The 24374-nt window shown below is 46.7% G+C and overlaps 1 protein-coding gene across 1 annotated transcript in view; it reads right to left on the bottom strand.

Moving 5' to 3' along the window:
• Positions 1-24374, bottom strand: part of LOC119465829 (carbohydrate sulfotransferase 1) — a 59700-nt gene that overhangs the window by 21071 nt on the left and 14255 nt on the right. Inside the window, exon 2 of the mRNA XM_037726301.2 lies at positions 244-337. The gene's annotated coding sequence lies outside the window, so the exon portion shown is untranslated. The remainder of the gene's footprint in view (positions 1-243; positions 338-24374) is intronic.

The following is a 24374-nucleotide window of genomic DNA, read 5'->3' as shown; positions in this document are numbered from 1 at the left end:
GCTCTATTTTATAGGGATCGGTGCACAATTTTACACTGCACTATCTCCGAGATCAGCCCTCGAAAGAAGCTAGAAACATAACCAATACGGAAAAGTAAGAGTAACGCGAAAAGAAAGACTTTTTCTTCAAAACTACAGGTTTCTGCTAGTGCACTAAGCAAGACGAAAACAAAGCTTGAGTCACAAGTAGATTGCCAAGCGCTACAACACCACTACACGTGCTGTGTAAGCTGGAAATCTCACCTTTAGTGTAGAACGGAAGGTGCAGTTGTGTCTGGCACGGTCAGGTGGGATTTCTTGAGGATTCTGAACCACGGAGCACATGGCAGCCTCATTCCTGCAAAGAAAGTGCAATTAGAGCAGTTCAAATTAACCATCGATCACTTGTCGTGCCCAACTAATTCAATACACCACGAAAGCATAATTACCGTGACAAAGGACACAAAAACGAATAGGCGAGGACAAGGAGCCTTCCTTTGTCGTCTTCAATGCGGTTTTGTTTGAGTCACTCTTATTCTACTTTTATCACGAACTTCCATCAACTCGCAGAGCTCCCATTTTTTTCGTGCTAGATATGTACACTGCAGTGCGTACTAGCCAACTTTCCCGAGGTTTAGTAAAGTTTACGAATTCGGGCTGGTTTTATGATTTCACCAATGTTCTATCAGCCTTTCCGAAAAATAAATTTGGTTGGCGAGAAAAATTAAGCGTGTCGGTCACCGCCCATACCCTTGCGTGTCTGCTGATTTCAGATAGCACACCAGAGGGGTATCTACTTCGAGAAAGCTTATTCAGACAAGTTCATAAAAGCAGGCCAAATTGGCGACGACAGAGTCGCTGAAAAAGTCAGTGCAATTAAAAAAAGAAGCAGCGTGTTCTTTGCTAGTTCCTGCAGTTCCATGCTTGCTGCTGCTTGTGAGCCTCGTCGAAAGTTAAATTATCGGTAATACAGTGCGTAAATATTGCACGTACAAAAGGTGTTTGGGTGAATGTTTAACAAATACGTTTTATTCTCCCCCTCTCACCTTAAGTGTTGTGTCCGCAAGAGTATTAAGCATTTTAACTTTCACATGATTGTGAGTTTTATAGCACGATACTACGATAAGATTTTCAGAGCATACGCGCCATAGAAGTTCAGTATATATACTAAACGTAGTCCTCGTAATGTATCTGTATACAGACACATTACGAGGACTACGGGCCGCTAGCAGACTGACAACTCAGTCCCCCCACCTCGATAATTCAAACATTTGTCTGAAATATTTTCCCACATCCGTGAGTTATCTTCAAGGCCCGCTTCACTTAGCACACTCTTCGTGCGATTGTCACCCTTTGACAATCATAAGAGAGATGCTTTCAGAGTCCGTGATGTGCACTTACATGGCTTAGTTTGTGCAACTTAACCATAGAACATGTTACAGCTTACATGTTACCAGCAGTTAGTAAAGACAATGAGTGTGGCGAGAGATTGCCAAGGGTTTCAGTGAAATGAGGACGGGTTACTCGGGGTTAGACAAGTTTAATTTCAACTGCTTTCTTACTGTAGGTATCTTTGGCAAAGGAGACAGAGATATGAAAAAGAGGAAGATAATATGAAGTTAAGAAGGTACGTTGCTTGACCGGAAAGGCGTTCGGTTGACTACCCTATACATGTGAAAGGGTTGGAAAGAATAGATCATGCTGTTTGCGGTTGTTTGTGGGGTGTTGCGTTTTCTGTGGCTCTCTGGACTCGCGTGCACAGCTTTTGACGTGCAGCTGCCCTTTGACTCTGTTCAGTGCTCTTCGGTGCTTTTTGTGATCTTAGGTTTTGGTTTGCCGCGAGTCGAGGAGTAGCAGGTGACATTTAATGGACCGAAGTCTCATTTAAACTTGTTTTATTAATAGCCTTATAAGAAAGAAAGACATGAGGTTTCCTGAACGCATGCACGCACAACGAAAATGATACGTGGTCAAAGGAGCTCACACAGACGAGTATAGGCTTTAAAGAAATAACACGGTAAAGCACATTCAAGCTTTGTGGGCAGATGAACGGCGAGGTTAGTATTCTAGTATCTTGTCGATACAGAGATAAAGGCCAGTCATCCATTCGTGCTAATACGATGAAGAGTGATTGTTTCTGTGCATCAAGCGCAGTATAATTACACAGTAGAGCTGTGGTCTAAACACGGCCTCTAGATAGCTGCCATGGCACTGTCAGCCCCTGCGAAGTCAAGACCTGTGAAGAGCGAAGTGGAAAAGACAATACGACCACCCTACAGCGGCCATGCTTCGACAAGAGTACTCGCCTCATCGAAACGTTGGCGTCGCCACGCCACCGTCGTTCGATCGTAGTTTTTTCATATGGGTTCCAAAAATAAAGGCATAATTTTTGTACTAAAGATCTACCTAACACAGCTCCACGCACTCAGGGGGACTAGCAGCGAGTTCCTCCCACGAATCTCCCAGTTCCTCTGGCTACTGCTTAGTATGTCAGGAAAAGAAAGTATAAATGCGCATTTGAGAAGGGTTTAGCCCAAGCGCAATGTTGTAAGCAAAAGTCAGATGCTACCCTAACCAACCGAACCAAACCAACGAACTAGTTCAAACAATTTTTTTTGGTTGTTTGTTACCTTTATTCTCAGCAATGTTTCCCAATTTCAACAACCTGGTTATCTCACATAAGCTTTTCTCCGGTTCCCCCAATGTTGGCTAACCTTGACGGATTGAAAGTGCTTAACCTAACCAGACTTCGCAGGTTTTCGCCGCCAGTTTTGGTAATAACGAAGGCTACAGCTTACTGCTTTCTCCCCCGTCACAGAAGTAGGAATATAGGTAGAAGTGTCTCGGATAACGGCTGTAGGCTGAATGGCCCAGAGCTGGGAAATAAACACATTCCGAAATGACCCAGATGCATGGGGCAGAATATCACAACCACCGAGTTTGTTCTTTGTTTTAGTTTGTTTCGTTCTCTGTTGCCGACGTACCGTTTGCATAGGCGACACTGAAAGGCGGCGCGTCACACAACATCGCGTGTGCTACAGTTGACATATCATCTACGCCTACACGCTTTTCATCTTGCAAAGCCTGTGTGCGTTAACTTGCAGTATACGGGCTGTATGCAAATCTGTCGCATCACGCCAAGCCGTTACCTCATGAATATTTTTTTTCTTTGTAATAGAATGTTTGCGCTACTCCCAAGCAGCGCTAATGGTATCTATTGCTTTTGTCAGCCTTGTGTCATGAAAACGAACAAATATATACCCCAGAGTACCGAAATTTACCGAATTTCTTTTTCCTATTTTATAAATAGCAGCAATAAGAAGAATCTTTTTTTTCGTTTTCTTCTGTTCTGTTTGTCTGACATTAGTATTGAATGGTGCGGGTTCGGCGACTGAAATGCCACCACGCACGGTATTTTTACGCTTGCTAACATCGCTTTGAGCCGGCTATAGGGAATGACTTGCGGTACGCAGTTTTGCCTAAACTTCTGGTTTTAACGACATTGTGCATTCATATCAATTTTTACGCTCATTTGTTAAGCAATTTTATATGATATCATTTGGCGTTATCCTATAATTTATTTCCATTCGAGAGTTTTCAGAACATCCCAAACGAGAATAATTGTTTAGAATATCAAAAATAGTTGTGAACGGGGATTGTTACCAAAGGTTATTTATATAAAGCGGCCGGCATATATACTCCGACGCTTTGTCCATTGGAACTTACGCGATGAATAGGAATGAATACGTATGAACTGCTCTGGAGCAGTATTGTACGGAACGGCGCTCCTGGAACTAGTTCTTTTTGGGAGGCACGAAGGAACGCCCCCGTTCCGTTAAGGGTCGGTGGAACTATAACGGTAACTCGTTAGGTTTATGAAGGAACGGCAGAGGGAACGACGTTCCTTGTGTAAACGTTCCATGGCATTGAACAGACGCACACACGTACGCAGCACATCATACGGGGCGGATGGGGGACCACGTGAGGCGCAAAGAACTTCTGCCTGCCTGTCACATGACTATGATTGCGTGACTTTACTAAGTTGCGAATATGTATTCTGGACTTTTTTTTCCTACTCATACTGCAATATTGAATCGGCAGTACTTAAACGCCTATGTACCATTCCTTTCGATCCGGTTTCTTGAGCAAAAAAAAAAAATTTGCATGTGATTAACTTTCTATTTCTTTCAATGCATGTGAGTAACTTTCTATTTGTACATCTGAAGCGCAGTATACTGACTGCACATTTGAAGACCGATGTGGAAAGTGCCATATGTGTTGCGTTTGTAATAGAGGAACACCAAAGTTGCAGTTAGACATGTACATGTCTGGAGTATGGCCGGTGCTCCCTGTAAAGATGTCTAGGAGCGTTTCCTTGGAATTTTTTTTATCTCTAGATAATCGGCTGCCGGCGATGTTCAAATTTGTATAATATACGTAGTTCGATGTTTATTTCGCCTCCGAATTATCCTACACTATATTTTAATTTTTTTAAATCAAATTAAAAAAAATTATGGGGTGTTACGTGCCAAAACCAGTTCTGATTATGAGGCACGCCGTAGTGTGGGACTCCGGAAATTTGGACCACCTGGGGTTCTTTAACGTGCACCTAAATCTAAGTACACGAGTGTTTTCGCATTTCGCCCCCATCGAAATGCAAAAAAAAAGAAAAATCAAATTTAACGGTAATGTAACGATACGTTCCAATATTCGAAGTGTCGCTGGAACGCGTTCCTTTCTTATTAACAAAACCTGTAACGGAAACTCGTTCCCAGATAGGGAAGGAACGAGAAATTGAGCTTTCGTCCCTGTTTTATAGGAACGTGTACAAGACTGTTCTGGAGAAACTGAGACTAGAACGAAACATAGTTTAACACAATACAACACAAAGCAAGCTGCAATGTTATTTCTGAAAGAATGGATGCCAAATCGCACAAAAATATCTGTACTCTCCTTGATTGCTACGGTCGCAGCGATTATAACCCTTTATGACGAGACATTTCAAACAGGTGCTTAGGGACTATACCGGCCCTAATTCTCCGAACAATTCTCACGTTAGAATAGTTAGTAAAACCAGATGTCCGCAAAAGGTGGTATTAGACATATCGCTAACGATAACGACCGGTCAGTAGTGAACAGAACTTCCGAACAAAAAGCTTTGTGGTGGTTCTCTGATATATATATGGAATAGCATCACATTATCACTTTCGCCTCCTTCCTCTAATTTGTTTTCTTCAATCAACAGTGTTTTTTTTTTCATTTTGAAAATAAAAATAAAAAATACGCAGCACCTTCTGGGTAGGCTGCACCGTCCCGAACGTCATAATCTCCCCTACAGAGATATTATTAAAACTGCAATAACAGATTATTCATATCGCACAAAATTTTACACAGGAAAGTACAAAGGCATACATTGTCAAAAGATGCCACCCAGTTATATATTATTCGCACTGGAAAACATGTCTGATAACATGGTATATATAGCAATACATTCCCAATACATGGCAATAAAGACGTCAAGTTGCTGCATGGACGTCGCATATAGTTTTCTAGACGCTGAGCTGTTCGTGAACTTGGGTAATGTAGTATATCTTAACATAATGGCTCAATAGTTGGTCTTGCACCACGGGGCAACACAAAATGGGGACACCTTCTAGTCACCCGAAGGGTTCGTCGAAGCTATGAGTATTAAACATTCAAGAAAAAAAATATTACAAGAATCCAACGCACATCTTGGAATCTATATGAAGTCAAACTTTCGTGATGCGGTTAATTAAATGCTAGAAAACTGATCATTCCTGCAGCGCGTCCTGCAGCAAAGCAATGTCGTGTCTGAGTGGCAAATGGACAAGACGCTGAAACCCTCACCACCCTACCGAGGTGATGCACGTGACCGCGGGTTACACTGGCTCGGAGATTCGCCCACTTTCCATCGCGCCATCTCCCGAGATCCGCCCAGTTTACTATTGCATTATCTCCAGGACCGGCGCCACCTTACTCGGCAAGAAGCCGACCGGGGAGACGCGCCAAACGTCGGGAAAGAAGGCTTAGAAAGTTTCGATTGAACAAAAGAAATACGCGCTTCAAGGCGCCCATATGCTTGACGCATGCGCAGTGAGGCATATTTACGTACCGTTTATTGCTGCACTGGGAGCATACCCAGTATGGAGCGGCACCCATCCTGTAGTAGCTCGCTTAATTACCTAGGTTTTCAAGGAAAACCGTTAAAGCACGCATATATATAACGTTTTCGAGCACCTCTAGTTGCACTAACAGCTTCGCTGCAATATAATAAAGGATAAGGAATGCAAACGAAAATTGTTCAATATAGGCAGGTTCAAACATGTTAATGCAGTATATGCAGGCATCAAACAAGCGAGCGATGTATTCTTTTTGAGTAAAGTGGCATATTCAGCGCCACTTATACACGATGGCTGCTAGAAGTGGTAGACTGAAAGAATAAAACGCGGTGGATAAGTAGGCTAGATATGTTGCCGAAACTCTTTAGGAATAACCAATCATCACATCGGGAAATTCCGTGTGAACGTCTGTAGCTTCCTACGAGCATTCTTGTAGCTGCTTTTTTATTAAAGAAAGAAAGACAAAGAGGGAGAGGCAGGGAGGTTAACCAAGGACACTTGAGAAAGGGGAAAAGGTGAAGAGCAGATAATATGAAATATACGAGAAATGTTGTAAGTCAGTCAGTGTGAACACACTCGCAGGGGTAGGTCTGCTAACAGCCGCAGGCGCTCGTATACACTCCGGTAGCCTTCGATAATTAGCTTAATGGGGCTTTTGCGGCCTTGTGCATGCAAAAGTGCTTAGGCAAAAATCCCACGATCTTTTCCTCCAAAAGTGTTCGGTCATCCAAGCGGCTGAGCAACATAGCTCGCAGAGCACACCGCATGACGTCGGAGAATGGGCAGTTATACTTATAATATATATGTATGGCATGACCGGCAAATCAAGGCATTAGTTTGCTCTACCTTTATTCGGTATCATGGCACCAACTTAACGGTGTCTCACAGCATTAAGCTATAGGCTGTTTATTAATGTTGTACGAACTGCGCATCGGCGATGCCACCGGTTGGAAGCACCGACCACGCCGACGTGCCTACAAGCCGGAGACATATCAGACATTCAGCACACTGTGCTAAACTGGTGTTTGTATTGCATACATTTTGTTTTGCATCTCTCAGCAAGACTGTCATTGCATAATCGGAGGAGCGACTTTCGTATACGGCATCAAAGCGCCTACCACGGCACTTTTCGGACATGTTGAAATGCTATAGGTGGCTGTCTGACTTCCACTGCCAGTGAAAGAAATCGGTAACGCGCATGCCTGGCTTTCAGTCATATGCCCTGTTTGGAGGAAATATTAGGATGGGCGAGAAGCATCGCTTTGCATAAGTAAACGTTCTATTTGCACCGCGCATAGCATTCGTCAACGCCGGCGAGTGCGACGTTCGATCACCGTGATGTGCACACCCCGACCGCTCGCTCCATCGCGTACGCCGCGCAGAGCAGGGCAACTGGAAGGCATTACAGCCGGTCGATGTGACGTATCTGACCAGTACGCATCCAATGGCTTCTGCACCGACAGATGAGTTGAGATATTTCTCCTTCAGTAATCAAAGGTCACGCTCAGGATTGGCTTTCATCAACATAATCATCATTCGTCGTCATTATCAGTCTATTTAAGGTCCCCTGCAGGAGGAATGCCTTCGCCAGCGATCCAAAATTACCGTACTCCTTTCGTTGGTCAGCGGACTCCGTTAACGTCTCTACATTTAATAATATATAGAGAGACAAGTAGAGGCTTTAATGGTATATGCTAGAGATGTTAACTTGGCTGTTCGCCTGACATGCTACTTCAGGTGCTGAGTGATGAATGTGATATATATATATATAATATATATATATATATATTATATATAATATATACAGTGTTCTATATATATATATATATATATATATATATATACAGTGATAAACACTTAACAGCACATTTCCTAATATTATCGCGCCATCCTAACCTGTGCCTTTCTTCTTTGGGAGCACCGCACAACCAGTGTCAAGTGTGGTGGGTATGTTTGGCATATTTTGGCGGCGCCTCCAGGACACCAAGGGGGAAATGGGGACATCAAAGCTGGAACCCTAATTGGTTGGTTGGTTGGGGGCGCGTCGAAGTCTCCGCGTGCATATGTTTGTACAAAATTAGCGGGCCGCCGATGAAACATCACCCGGCCGCTCCGATCTCGGTGGTCCCTACGCACGGACCGCGCCCTGGTTCCAGTTTCGATCACTCCGCTGTGCCCTGAGTGCCCTGAAGAACCTGCGCAGCCCGCATTATAATCTGAGTAGCACTACCGAGGTCTCCGTTTATCGGCATATTTTTTTTTCGTGTGCTAAATGATATCATCAGACCAAATCACACAATAATGGTAAACTATAGCTTTTGTTATTGTTCCAGCAAACCAAACCTGTGTAGCTTCGATTATAAAATCAAAATAAAATAAAATCATAGAGCTTGAATGTCCGAGAGCCAAATAAGGATCTACGAGAGACACCGTAGCGGGGGCAGGGAAGAAGGGGGTAAGCGCTAAATACGGATTAAACTCGAAATCCACAAGCGTTTTTGCATTCCACCCCAACTGGAATGCGGCGCGCACGGCCGGCATTCGAGCCCGTCACCTTGGGCTGAGCCGCATAATGCCATGCATAACCACTCAGCCGCAGCGGTGGGTCCAAATAATGAACACTTCCGGATAAGGCGTACAGTTTTGTCAGACTATGAGGAAACGTAGGTGCACCCGGTCACAGCTCTATATGTGTAGTCACGTGGGCAACAGCTTCTCCACTTGTTACATAGACAACAGTAACGGTTTACGGCGTGCATTCAAGCGCGCGCTTTCTGTAACAAACAAACAAAAAAAAAGGCGCATCCGACCGCAGCGTCTTTTGTACAGAGAAGGAAATTGAGAGGGGGCCGTAAAGGGTTGGCGGTAAGCGCTGAGCCCTCGCGCTATTTCAATCCTCCCGGCGACCGCCGTGGCAGGCGAGGCGTAACTGCCCCTCTCGTTCGCATGGCGTCTTCTTGCGCCCTGAGCATTGCCCGACAGAGACGGAAGGCCGCGGAGAATCTGGGTCGTGCCCGGATGGTTGAACCGGTTAGCATTGCAACGTGAACGACACACACACTCTCTCTCTCCCTCTCTCCACCCTCGCAGGCCCCCGCCGTGAGTGGACTCGGTACAGTTTGTTGTCGGGGGCAGCTCTACGACCGGCAGCTTGCATCAGCGCGCGGATGCGTTCCGCGTACGACGTCGTACGCGCGCTCGACCGCAGTACGACACATGAGAGAGCTTGCCGTAACGGTCCGCGATGCGCGTCCACCAATTTTGCGGGTCTCTCCGTACCTTCCCGGTTCTATCGAGTAGTAGTACCCCGGGCACGATTCGTAAACAATACGGAGCCTTAGCTTCTCCGTAAACGTGTCACCGGGTTACCGGAGGTGTGTACGGCAATAACAGTATTGGTGGGCAAAATCTTGCGACGCAGAGTTTAACCAATGAGCACTCAACGCTAAAATACTGCAGTGACCTACCATATTCTGCGTGAATGCTGGTGTAAAAGTGTTGGCATAGATGACGTGATCGTCAACGCGCTGTCCTTTTATGATTACTCTTAGAGGAGAACAGTCACGTAATATAAAGCAAAATCGTTTAAACGCATCGTAGTTGGAGACAGTATCACAAGATGCCAAGATACTGCCACCCACGGATACTGTAGCCTGGTAATCTGTAAAGGAGTTTTCGGACAACCTAAAGCTCGCTAATTTAAGTTCGGTGTCTGCTCGAGTGTCCCATCTGTGCACAGCCCCTGACTTAGCCGCCGCGAAAGCTAAGCGGTTGGGGAGTTCTGGCACCGAGTGCGGTATCTCGGGGGGCGGAGTCCACTTACTGTGTAATGAATAGTTGTCCGCTAACCGAAACGCTGGCAAGCCAACGATTTATTGATTTGGTTGCTGCCGTTTAACATTCAGTTAATTTCTACACGCGGCAATCGAGATCAATGTTTCCGTTAGCTTGAGAGCTCAGCTGTAGCTTATGCAGCTAAGGAGCATAACTATAAAGAGCAACAAAAGAGTTTCTCTTAAAGGAAGCTGTCTATGGGATGCTTGCCTGCGGTTCTGCGAAGAGTTATATATAGCGAAATGTCTAAAATTATTTAAAGGCGCAGATTTGAGCGCGCTGATTGTTGCGTGCTGTTTTTCCAGATCCAAATGCCACAAGACCCATTAAATCGGGGTGGCCACTGAAATGTAAAATATGCGTGGGAACTTCATATGTATATATCCGGTCAATTCGAATAAATGCCAAATATATGGAGAAGGCGCGTCATTAATGCGATGGTCAATGATGTTGCTGAGTGTGGTTGCTTCTTTAATTATTTCTCAGAAGGACGCCCTTAAGCATATTACAGTTTATGACACAAATAAATACAAAAAGGAGCGTCACGTGTGGACGAACAGGTTTGTCTAGCGCATAAAGTCTAGCAATTGGACCGTTAAAACAGCCGATGTATCTAATGTTGTAAGTCAGCAGGGTGGACATGGACGATGACCGGCCGCTCTGAGGTGTCGCAGACGCGCTTGCAGTATAGCCCCGGCCACGATCACAGCAAGTGTGTCACGTTCACTGCGTTAATAGAGACGACCCGAAACGGGCATACTACAATACGCGGTGCCCTACTGCTGTGGCCAGTGAGCGGTCACTGCCGGTGTAGGCGAAGCACCGACGCGAAGCCTCTGAACCGCCACCTCCCCTCGGCGAGTGAGCGAACCAGGGTGGTCAGGACTGCACTGAGGAATGGGGGCTCGTGTGACGCGGCGGAGACACTTCCTTTTGGCGTAGCAGTTGCCCGCGGGTATCATCGAAAAATTGCGGTACTTGATGAGATATGGCGGCTAGCAGGGTATTTCATAAGCACTGCAATCTAGCGTCTTTCACTTCTTTTTGTTTTGTTTTTTTTGTTTTTCGCGATATACTCATGTTTCTATCGAATACGCGTCGTTCAAACTTAGCGCTTCAGAAAGGGAGACCATAAGCTCGATGGCGACTAGCTATTTCCAGGTTGTCAGGCGGTACTGGCGATTTTCCACCTGGGCATAAGTTCGTCATTTGAAAAGCCGGCTGTAATGCTTCTTCAATATTCCCACTTCAACTGGCCCGTTTCATAAGCAACGCGAAGAGGTTCTAATAATAGCGCCGAGCCTTTAGGGTACCTTTGAGAGGTTCTCAATGTGACAAACTGCATTTAACCATGACTTGTTTTACGTGTTTGTCTATGGATCTCCAGCAGTCCCTTTTATTTTTATTTTTTTTCAATCGCCTGCCACGCACTTAACATCACCGCTTTCACACATCTGAATAAGTAAGAAATATGAGAAATAAGGTTCACTCTATATGCTCGGCTTCCGCGCTTCTCTGCATCGAATAAGAAAACAAGACGTCGCAAATCCCTTTCTTTCTATTTCGCTTTTGCTCTTCCGTTCCACTTTCTCAGGGAGTTTCCAACGTTAATGGCTCCATTTGTTGCAGCCACGCAGCCGCTGCGGCATCACAACCCCGCCCACTATGCCTGGGACGTCCAGACGCACGGGGAACTACGTAAGGACGAGGAAGCTCGACGACTCGCCAGGAGCGTCCACCCAACCGCTAGCAGTAATCGGGGCTTTTCCAAGGCACTGGACACTAAGATGGACGTCGTTGTTCCGCTCACAAGCCCGCTGACGTCGCCGTGCGCAATCATTTACGGTGTTGCCACATCTGAACGTACCCGTGCTCCTATTCCCAAACTAAAGAAATAAAGTTACAACACTAGCACTATTCGAAGGGGAAGACGCTCGCCAATCGGTATGTCTGACCTATTAACTGCCAGTGGTGTCATTCATGCGTTTAGCATGAGCGCCTGCCTGTCATTCATTGATTGCCGCCGACCAGACCTTCTCTGTAGCCGAAAGCAAACTGTCACGTGACTCCTGACGAAACTACGCTCCTCATGAAAGGGAAAATTTACCATCCACCCCACAACAGCCGAAGCCACAAAGAAAACCCCTTGCGGGTTTCCTTTGAAAAGAAACCCATATAATTTTCTAAGGGAAGCCCGTATTAGGTTTCCTTGTACCTTCAGACTGTGGAGTGGATGACAAGCTTTCTTTATTTGCGATTCTTCCTCCACCTTGTGGGCTTCTACAGAACTGATTTGCGATACACTCCTCGGGACGAATTCACAAATATTTTCTTTCGTAAGTACCTCCTGCCATTGGCTGGCAGCTTTTGAAAATGATATGCCCAGCGTCAGGATTGGCTGAAAAATTCCCTTACGAACAATTCAAGCGTAAGAAGGTTTTGTCAATTCGGGCACTCTTTCTATGCCGAGATGGTTGCCTGCCACTCCTCAAAATGCATCGACATATTAAAATTTGATACCGGTAAGATACCTGATAATTACTAACGCCTTAAAGCGTATGGTATAGGTCAAAGAGAAAACAGCAGAGGTGGGCGAATATCAACTTTTTCGAATAGGAAACGAATACGAATAGTAAGTATCGAATATAGCTTCGAATATTGAATTGTCAAACACCGACGCATATACTTACATAATCAAAACCTATTGCGACATAATTAGCCACCACGTTTGCACTGACTAGTGCCAAAAAGACTAACTATCAGGGACAAAGGAGCAGTTGCAGCCACAAGATCATTAATTTTCATTAAATTACTGCACGAGCGCCCTCTCACCAACTTTAGAGTCCTGGTTGCAAACAGGCCTTCCAAAATGAATGACTGCTGTATGACTATAGCTTTTCAAAGGCATGAAATAAGTGGTGGTCGCGAAAAAACGATGAAGAGTTGTGGACGAAGAAAACGAAAATTTATTGACGGACTAGTGTGCCGTAGGGGGGGGGAGGCATGAAAGACGGCCCACTGTAGGGAAAACATTACGGGCTGTAGCGTAAAAGATAAGGATGCTACATAAGCACCGAAAACACTAAATGACAGACTAAAACTAAAAATCACAGCTTGTCATGTGCGATTACACCGCAAAACCACAAACAAAGCTTGCATTATCCATTTTCTTTCTGCATGGCTTCGAAAATCTTTGTAAGTTTTTCAGTTATGATAATTTGCAACACTCTGTTCAGTTTACGGATAACTGTAGCCAGAATTTAGTGATTAGTTCTTGCGGAAGATTTGCGTCAGGTTTGAATATTCAAAAATACTGAATAACTCTCTTTGGAATAGAAACTTTCTGTATATGCACAACTATGTATCCTTTTTAGGTATGTAATAAACTTGAATTGAATTGAATAATACACATTAACTATTCCAATTCGCATTCAAAACTTCGATTTGGGCCACTCCTAGAAAACAGTGTTTTGTATCAAAAACAAATCAGCCCCAGCGTTTCACTCTGCCAGTCAGCAATTAAAGAATACGTTGAACGCGTTCCTTTTTTTTTTTTTCAGCAGAGGTCCTCAATTGTGCATTAGGCGCCCTTTGGCTTTCCGCATTAATGCAGGCCTGATTTTTCGGTTGTCTCACAGGGGTCTTCGGGAGGTCGACATGGCAACTACCAGCTACAGTCACAAAGTTTCCTCCAAAGATCCAAAGAATAGCGATTATTAAGCCATTATATGAGGGCTGCAGGTATGGCGGTTCGGTCAACATGGGAGTGATTGGGGTATTGCATGGATTTGCGTAGACTTCGTCCTTCAGCTGGCTTCAAATGGCTGAAAAACACACGTGAAAAACAGCAGTTATATTCAGCAAAATATTGCGTTATAATTTGAACAGTTTGCAATGCTTACGCATGTGCGTCGAGCCCAATTGCCTTACTCAACTTAGAAAACTTTAAGAAAAATGAAATTCTGGGCGTTTTACGTGCCATAACGGCAACGAGAATATGAGACACGCCGTAGTGGGAAACTCCGGATGCATTTTGACCACCTGAGGTTCCTTCAACGTGCACCCATTGTACGGTGCACGGGCATTAAATGAGTCGCAATCCGTTGGTCCGTGTCTACGACTGGTGGTCCAACGTCCATGAGAGTTTGAGAATTAAGTCACCCGTAAATTGTTTAGGTAGCTTTCAATTATCTCAGTAACGAGTATAGAACGGTAATTTCACGCGCAGTTTATAACGGCGGTGCGCCTGCCTTGAAGGAACATGAACCTGACCAAGCATGACGTCATAGACTGTCCAGTTAGCGCCTCACACATCCGCATTCGACACCGACGTCTTCCTCCACACGTTCTCACCCTTTGATAGCAATCGCGTTTTCCTTATCTTGGGCGGAAGGTCATGTTTCTACTGACCGTCGCGTTCGACCACGCGAGGAGCAACGAACCGTCTCTGATGCCATGATATGTCAGCCGGAACGTGGCTTATATCATATCAGTAAAGGAAATGAGCTTTTGATAACATCCGGCGTTTCCATGGTTCCCAAAAAATAATTTTGAGTGCGATAAATATATGAAATCTATGGGCTATTTCAGACGTAGCAGTTCGCGATTCACTCGCAAACTCGAAAACGCTACGATAGCGCGGGATGATTCTTTTAAACTACAAATTTAATTAAATGATGGGGTTTTACGTGCCAAACCAAGATCTGATTATGAGGCACGCCGTAGTGAGGCACTCCGAAAATTTGGACCACCAGGGGTTCTTTAACGTGCACCTAAATCTAAGTACACGGGAGCTTTCGCATTTCGCCCCCATCGAAATGCGGCCGCCGTGGCCGGGATTCGATCCCGCGGCCTCGTGCTCAGCAGCCCAACACCATAGCCTATCACTGAGCAACCACGGCGGGTTCCTTTAAACTACGTCTCCTGCGCAAGTTCTCCCACGCCGTGCGCGGAACAAAACACAGCAATTGGCGCCAGCTTGCCCTTACATTGCACGAACCTGCCTCCCACCGTTTCCGACTTTCTCTTCTGACCGAGCGCTTCCTCGTTAACATCAAGGGAGATAAGCACAATGCAAGGGCGACGACGCATCCGCAATTCTTTAAAAAAACAATAGCAAAATCAAAAGGAAGCACCGCGGCGAAATGGAAGGCAGCAACAGCGGCCGTAATTCTCCATTGTCTGCGCCGCCCGAAGCTGCCCGACAAGGTGCCGGCAGGAGCGAAAACAAAAGCGAAAACAGGGTCAGCCAGGCAGCGGGCCGGCGTCACCGTCTCACTATGTCCGGCATGCCCGCTCTGAACGAGGAACCGGTTGCCGTTCTCACAGCGCTCAACTATAACAGATGGTCTGGAAGTGAACGTAGGCATATACGTGATACAGGGCCGACGCCTAATCGCCCCCTCTTTGTGCTCGATTTCGCCCTCCCATTTCTCAAACCTCTCCGCCTTCTCTCTGACGAGAGCACATGGCTATGCAGTTTCACTTTCGAGAAAGCTTCGTATAGCTTGCCCGCCGTGTGGAAAAAAAAAACGGCGTCGATCGTGACGCAGCCTCATGCTGGACCGGGCGCGATAGATGCATTAGCATTCAGGGGAGACGTTTCCGTTTCGTGTGCGCTTCCGCCGTGAGAAAACAGTGCAGTCGCGAGAGATTTGATTGTCCGTGAACATCCCAAACAACTCCGGCGCGCTGCGCGAGATGCCTGAATGCCGATTAGACGGCGGCCGTCTGAGCCGCCGCGGCCATTGTATGTAAACACGAGCGCATGTGCTCAACACGCACGTACCAAGCTGTGACAGTAACGAGATCCGGAGAGGCTTTGTTTTCTTTAATGCGAACAATGACATGGGTGTTATACAAGCAGGAATGGCCAATTCGCATAATTCGGTAACACGAGGGTTTCGCAGTCGGAATTGCAGCTATAGCTCTTACACAACGAAGCGCAGTGCGTAAGCTTATGACAACAAATGTGTGGATGCGGAGAGGTGGGGATTAGGCGGAGAAGGATGAAAAGAAGTCCGCACGAATGCTGCAGGATGCATCTATGTACACACACGCACATGAACCCGAATGGCATGCAGGGTGCATCGAAAGGCCGTATCGCCTCAAACAGGCCGGAGATGGTAGAGTGCACCTATACGCCACAACATCAAATACGATTCTGGAGTCACCGTCTTTATCTGCGGGATGTTGACTTTTTCCCCAAACTGCAAGATGTTTTGCCAATCATAAAGTGCTTACGGGTGTCCGAATAGGGGCAGTCTAACTTGATGACTATCCATCGTTTATCGTAAACGATCGGTTCTACGAGACACTTCTGCCGTTTCTTCGTAAAAACAAAAAAGAAAGGCCAGAACGTATTTTAAATAAGTAATGCCTCGTGACAAGCCGTGCCGAAAAAGAAACTCCCATATTTGCAACTACAGCGTTTCCCGCCGTTTGCAATTTATTCATGTTACCGGCGCTTTACAGAAGGCAGACCGACGCTTCAGAAAATCCAGCAAAATTTGAAGCGTCTACTTGAGTAAGTGAGTTTATCAGAGACTCCCGTATATGATGCCCATGTTGAGACATTTGTACTCACTGGTGTCTTTTTGTTGTGTTTGTCTGGTTATTTTGTTTGTATGGCAAGTTGAAATACTCCAGACGCTCTGCGGTAAGAACGGAACGGTGCTTGCCTCTGCCGACCGCTTTTCCGTACCCCGAGACTCTCCTCAAATTTACGACTTTGGTTGGGCTTGCCGGGAGGGACGTCTCGGGGAGGAGGTGGGGGGTTGGGGGAGGCTGGGAGAGCGGCCGCAGGCAGAACGACTCGGAGGAGCTGGTGCATAAGCACCTTATAACGGACGCTCTGACGAGATCTTAAGATGTTAAAGGAAGTGCTTATATGTATGACTGTAACTTGAAAAGAATAAACGACAGCATTGCATCAAACGACAGTACCTTCCTCAACGATCATCGACAACAACGATTAAGTATTATTACAGTCCGATAAGGTGAGGCGCATTCATCCTTTAAAGCAGCTCCACCACTCGAGTGTCGCGTATGTCATAAATGATGCGGATATTGGAAATCTTCCGTTCAACGTCCAAGACAATTGCAAGTTCCGAAATTTTCATTCGACAGCCTAGCTTTACAAAGCGCCCATTAGTAAGCTTAGTTTAAACGTTGTTATATCTTTTCCGACAAGAGAGAAAGGAAAAAGTTAAACGAAAGGCGAAGAGGTTAACCGGAAGTGAGCCCGGTTGGTTACCCTGCAGTGGGAAAGAGGAGAAGTAGAGAAATTCAACTGTTGATATCGCCGACGTAGTGACAGTTCTCCGCTCTATATCACAGCTGGTCACTCAGTTCGGGAGCCGTGAGAAATGCCAGCAGCGCTTTCGCGGCCTTTTGCAGCTGCGATATATGAACCCATGGTCCCAAGATCCTGTTCCCGTTTTGCTGCTAACCTGGCCAGCCTCAGCTGAAAGCGACCCGCCACGCACCGCACACTTAGTGCGAATTGGATACGTAATGTGGCTGAGGCTATTGGAGCCTCCCTGCTCCCCTAATGTATCGCAGGACAGCGCGTTGTATAAAATTGACTAAACAGACTGCTGTCTCTCATGCTTTGGGCAAAACGATATTGGCCGCGCATTCTTTCCCCCATTTGCGTCTATATTTGCTTCACGCCATCGCGGCCAGACAGGTGCGAACCGAGACTGATACGTTTCGTTTTCGCTTTCTCCGTCGCCACTCTCAGACGTGCACAACATAAGCACGGCATGACGCAACCGGGTTTGCGTGTTGGCACCACGATTCCTTCCTCCGTCGCTTCATAGCCGTCATCAGCGGCCGTAATAGCCGTGGCCCCTCCAATGCGAGTAAACCGGAGCCAAGGACGATTGGCCCGAGCATGCCAGAACACCTTTTCCTGCTGCCGCATTGAGCGCCCTGCCACGCTGTCGAGCGCAGCCGGGTGGACCGACACGCACGCCAAGCGTCGGAGCGAGACGACACGAACGCAGGCGTGGAAATTATCGACGTTGCAGTGGACTGCGCAGCGTTCTGGAAGATGGGTGCATCAAAAGATAATGAAAAATGTATTTGCGTAAGTAGGTAGAGTTAAAACCGAGGTTATACTGAATGCAGGGGTTGGAAGCAGCGCCCCTGTTGTGTTGTTTCACTTCAATGCAAAATAAAAGTAATAATAGTAACAATAATGAATTTGCGTTAACATGCATAAAGAAAAATGACAATGAGAGGAACACTTTAGCACATGCAGGCGTTGACATATACAAGAGCAAAAAGAAGAAAAAGAAAGGAGGCGTGACATAGCAACCTAAGCGAGTTGCTTCAAGGCCATGGTGCAAGTATTGTGCCACGGGACAATGAATAATCGCCCAGTAGCCGTAGTTTTAAGCACAGCTGTTGCCTTTGCTGGACGGTACAGAGAGCAGTCCGTGTGTATCTAATGCGAAAAACATTATTCGACTTCTGGCAGCCAGAGACGCAACATCAAGCAAACAAACGAAGAAACAAACAACAATAAAAGAATCAAGAAATATCTCAATGTCACGCCACCCGCATATTATACTGGCGGGTATTCCGTTAATGCATTTTCAGCGTCGGCATCTCTAATCCCGGAGTCGAGCGCAAAGCGTGTCTGTAAAAAAATGGCCGCATCGATCATCTTCGTCGCCCGGCGACAGCGCCATCTTCTTTTAAAGCGCTGTCCTTCACGCGGCACAACGGGAGAGTCTAGACAATGGGTCGTTTGCGCCTATCGCGATGAAGTTGCCGAGGCGCCTTGAGCTGAACACGCAGGCAGCGAAATATAGGTTGTCACATCCTGGAAGACCGTTCAACTCGCGTCGCATGTATGGCGGTTAAAGCGTGCGGAATCATCCTGCTGGGTACGAGGTGTCTGGTTCGATTCCGGGCAGGTTCGGCCGCATTTCGACAGAAGCACACTGCAAGAGCGCCCTTGCGTAGAGCAATTTAAGTGCCACGTTAAGGCTGTCACAATAACTACACAACCATCGGATACGGCGTCTAACATAGCCCGTGCGTATCTTTGGCAAATAGGACGCTCTAGGCGGGGTTACATCAAAGCTGTCCGTCACACGTGTGTTGTAGGCAGTCGTGGGAGCGCCCAACGATAATAGAACGGTGGGAGCGCCGGCGTGAAAGGCGACTGCTATCCTAGTCTGTGAGAGTCCACCTAGTGGACTGTCGATTTAGGCCGCTTCTGACTGGGTGCAGCTGCACGAGTGAGGAGGAGACAGGTGCCCCCAGTCATTCTCCTTCTCGCTCGTACAGCTGCAGCCAATCAGCGACAGCCGAAATGGACAGTCCATAAGGTGGACTCTTACAGAATACCCCCCCCCCCCCCAGCTATAGTTGCAGCACGCATAACGATTGTTAGGCTTAACAGGCTAGACATAGGATATATTTGCCATTGCGCATGCGTACGACAGGGTGATGTACCTATACAAGTGCATACATGATTATAACGTATCGTGCACTGTCTTGCGTGCGTATTACAACGCATTCGATACACGCAAAGCCACATACGATGTAGCGAAGGTACTTCCACAACGGAGCCGAGCTTTCCCTTCACGTTGCCGTTCATTGGCTATTTTCACAGCCTCACAACAGGCCTGAATGTTCAATGAAATTCGACAAAATATTTATTAATGCGATTAGCCATCTTAGGTTACTTCCGGTGCTGGGCGGTATCTATACCCGCGTCTTAACTATTGAGACAATTTAGTGTGGACAAACATTATGACGCACGCGCCATGTACGCCAGTACTTCATGACGGTACCGCTAGATGGTGCAGCGTTCCAGTGGGAAGCGCGAGATGGCAGGAGCCCAGCGCGCATACAAACCTCATAGATGGTGCAATGACACCGCGGGGAATTGGATGCTAATCGCAATTAAGGTCGGCAAAGATAGTGAGATTGGTTACGGCAATAAGCGTTGCGTGTGCAGCTTCTTGGACACTCCGGGACTGTCAGAGACGGATAATCGAGGAGGCCGATTGTTTCTCAAGGAGCCCACCGGAAGTCGGCCTCAGGCAACCGGAAGTTGAGGTGTCTCCCAAATCGTGAGAATAATAAAAACTCATCTGAAAAGAGGTAATGGTTCAAGTTAAAAGTTGTATAGGATAGATATGATATAGGAGCACAAATTTAGTTAAGGACAGGGCCAATTAAGCGTCACGTCTTTTTCATCATTAGCATGATTGACTATCATCATCAGATGATGACTCGAGCGTCGTCATCTTCTTCCACAGCTGACTTCATTGCTGTACATGAATCCAGCACTGAATTTTACTTCTCTTCTGTCGTCGTAGTGGGGAGGCCGCGTTTACGGGGGTATGATCGTTTGCTTAAGGCGGTATGAGCCATTCCTTGTTCGTGTCCCAACGCGCGCTCCGCCGGCGCGTTAGGACACGTCGTCAGCTGCTTCTCTGTTAGTGGTAGGAGAAAGACGTCTAGGGGCTAGCGCCATTAAAGACAATTAAAGGGAATAGTAAGGTCGCCTAAAGATTTTTGTTTAATCATATATATTTACGGTGGGTGTTCGGCGACGAACGTGCCCTACAACTGTTGCGCGAGAACACGTGACTACAGCGCCTTTGTTTTGGCGGTGAAAGTCCGGAGCCTCCGCCCTAACCGGCCGCCAGAAGAACGGGTGAAAGAGCCAAAGAAAGCTGTTCGCTTTGAAAGATTTCTGCCCAGTCCTCGCGACAGGGCAGTCACCGGATTCCACGACACGCTTATACACGGCCGCTGGTCTGGGTCAGTCATCTTTCCCTTTCTCGAAGCCGCGTAACAGCTCTCATCGTGACAGAGCGACGAGCGGCGCGCTCGAGAAATCGTGACTTTTCATACATGGAGGAAGCTTTCGGCCATCAAGAAGAACAGCATCAGCGTGCGTCTCAAGATGTTTATGCCTGTGTAGAGAAGTCAGCGCATCAAGCGCTACCCGTTGGCGGCAGCTCCTGTTGTTTCGTGATTACGTAGTAGTCTATGCCGAGCGCTTAGAGTGACGCGTGCGACGAAAGCGGGCGCCCGAGGAACGCGTCATCTATTTTTAAGTCTTCATTTCAGCGACCCGCCTTCGGACACGCTTCTGAGTGCCGAGCCACTCGGAGCGAAGTTCACTGCTTGAGCCGCGATGCGCGGCAAATTGCCGCACGTCCGCGTTCGGTAAGTCACGCATTAGTTCGGCTGTATATATATAGAACGATTATATATAAGTGCAAAATGCGTGTCGAATATATAATATACGGACAGTATCGAACAGCACGTACAGCGGGGGCACTAACACCCTTAAGCCTAATGTTTCCGTGTGATATCTATAGTTAAGCCAAATCATGTTAAGCCAAATCCTTCATCAAAGCGTCTATTGGGTATATTTCAGATAGTTCATTTAGAAGTGTGGGGAACTTAAACTGAGATCGTGATGTGCGATAACGTGACTTTCGATCTCGGCATGGACAAAGCAAGCAATTTGTAACAAAACTCGTATTTACAAAGAAGGTCTTAGGCTTTAATTGCTCATAAGAGTGCATTACATTCAATCATGGTGATGAACATACTATTAGCGAAGACCGATGGCAAGAAGAACTTATGAAAACAAAAGCTTGTTGAATTCGGCCAGGTTCGTATTGGCAAAATTTTATGTTAAGTGAGTATTTTCCACGAATGGTAATCGCCTCGGTTATCATCTCGTTACCACGCCATTCTCCATATTGAACGATGCAAAAAAGATATTTATCTTACTGAAGATTTGTGCCCACATGTAGCCATATCTATGGGATTATCTTTCTCGGAGTAGAAGTAGCTTCAGCAAAAAGGACGGCAGCGTCTAAATTAGAACTTTAGGCACGCTTTTCGTCGCTACGATAGCAGAACGGGATGCAGTTTAATTCGTCTTCAGTTGAGGGAGACGCGTGGTGACGTGACCGCATTCGCTAAAAACCACCCATTCGTCGGAGTGAGGTTCAAAGATAATCGAACGTCACGTGGAAGCATAGCAAGGCAACCTATAGAGTGCACACCATTTGCCGGTCGCGACTTTGTGAAAAGGTCGCGAGCGCGCTGTGAGCACCCCCTGAAATAAAGTGCGGAAACGCTGGTGAGCAACGTTGCGAACATTTTCAGTATCATCAAATATTTGTCAATCAGACAGTCCCAGCTGCCGCAGGCGAGTGCTGAGCTGGTCACTTTATGACTTAGTGGGTACGCAATTTGAAGAACTTCTATTTGTTAACAGATCAAAACTTAAAAAAAGAAAACAAAAGAGCGAAGGGAAAGCGCTAAAGGAGGTGGCGCCATCTAGTGCTTGGCGTCAAATCTGCCCAAGTCAAGACAATCCAATAACCCTAAACGTGTCATCCCAATGTCAACGCGTCTTGCGTAAGGACTACGAACAGCAGAGCCGTATTCACAGAAAGATATTACGCTGGAATTGTTCCCGATCCCATTATTCTCTTCACATATTATTAGTGAAGGCGGCTGGCCAATGGCAGTAGGGCACTTATGAACAGAAAGCTTTGCGAATTAGGCCTTAGAATCGCCGAACTACACCAAAATTGACCAGGCTTTTGTCACTCTTAAATTTAGATTCTGATCGAACTGTTGGTTATATAGGAGATGTCAGCGAAATCGCGATGTTGTTTACGTTACATTGCTAGCGAAGCGTTATATTATTAGCAATGACAAACTGCACTTACGAACCAAGAGCTTTGTGAATTCAGCCCCAGGTGAGCTTGGAGGCAGCGAAAAGATTATTTCCACGGTTTTCTTTTTTTTTTTTTTTGCGATCACGGACAGTGAGAGTGCAGCCATAACGACAATTCACACTCAAGCGAGAGTAAAAGGTGGCGCCATGTTTGCCAGCGCTAATCATTAGGGCATACGTTAGCTCTACGTATAAGTTAAACTCGTTAGGTAATGCACGGCAGTGAACCACGTACAGAAAGGCAACAACACGGATCATGGGTAGTGCAGAGAAGGCTATCTCTTTACGTACACGCAATGTCTTTAGGTTTGTTTACGTTCGCTTTTCTAAAACTCACAACTGCGCCGCTCCCGATAAAGCTCGGCTCGGGATATGCCGAGTATAAAAGAAAACGCGCCATTCAAAAACCGCGGGAAATGTTAGCACAAAGGCGTCACGCGCTATCACTGGCCCTGTTTCCTGGTGAACCGGTACGCCCATTCGCTCGGAAGCATACAAACGTGCACGCCATCCCTGCGATTCAGAAGCTCCTCTTCAAACTATACTATACGCTTCAATGGCGGCCGGGCGGCAGGCACAGATCGGATCCGGTGTCTGTACAATCTCGCCAAAGGCGCCCCCGTATAGCGTGCTCAAAAATCAGAGAGAGGGAGGGGGTCTTCCGTTCACGCATCGGTGCGCTTAAAAAGCGCGCAGCAGTTCACCGCGGCAAGCCGTTTGTTTGGAAAGCGCTTAAGAGGAAAGAAATCAACTTATCACGCGAAGCCTTGGCCCTGAAATACGGGCAAATGTTTGGCTCGCACGCAAGAGGCGACACGAACTGGGGCCACCGCGGCCGATTCCAACTTACGGTTGACGGTATAGCAGAAGTGGAGCAAAAACCGAACAAAATTCGGATGAAAGATGGCGGCGAGGGTTAGCGGCGGTAGCAGACGACGTATAAAATGAAAGCAAAGAAAAGGACACTACCGAAAAAAGGAAAAAAAAAGAAAAAGGTCATACAGGAAAAGATGCTGACGAAGGTTACGGTCGGAGCAAACAGTGCAATAGAGAGAAAAAACAGAAAAGAAAATCTGCGAGAATAAATAACGGTGAGGGTTGCCGCTCGAGCAGACGGCATTGGATAAAGAAAGGGAGGGAAAGCACTCGAAAATAAGAGCAAGATGGTGGTGAGCGAGGGTACGAGTTCTACAGCGGTTACGAGCGCTACACAATCAAGTACGCGGAAACGACGTTATAAAGAAAGGGCTAATGGAGCGATGGTAACAATATCAAGAGCAATCACTGCGACAGTTCAGCACCAAGGCCGCCACATCGCAAAATCACAATAACAAACGCTACGGCGGCACGCAGAAGCGGGCGACGCAGAGTGGGTGACAGGGAAAGAAGGCCTAGCGAGCAGAAAAAGTCTGACAACAACAACAACAAAAAAAAAAACGAAAGGTCGGCTGGAGCCTTCCAAGCGAAACGGACTCCTGTGTTGACACAGTGACCTACGTTTTGTGGGTTCGCGTGCCAAACGAACACGACGAACGGATGACATCGCGGTTGGCTCAGCAAGCGGAGGCCTTGCGAAAAACCTGCAAAGGCGAGGGAGCACGAGACGCCGTGGGAGAGGGAACGCAGAGTGCTGAGGGCGCGAGGACGGAGGACGCCAAGTAGGCGTAAAGAAACGATGGCGC

This window comes from Dermacentor silvarum, chromosome 10 (assembly GCF_013339745.2).
Source record: "Dermacentor silvarum isolate Dsil-2018 chromosome 10, BIME_Dsil_1.4, whole genome shotgun sequence".
NCBI classification, from domain to species: domain Eukaryota; kingdom Metazoa; phylum Arthropoda; class Arachnida; order Ixodida; family Ixodidae; genus Dermacentor; species Dermacentor silvarum.
The sequence above is the reverse complement of the archived record's forward strand: the minus strand, read 5'-3'. Positions and strand labels throughout refer to the sequence as shown.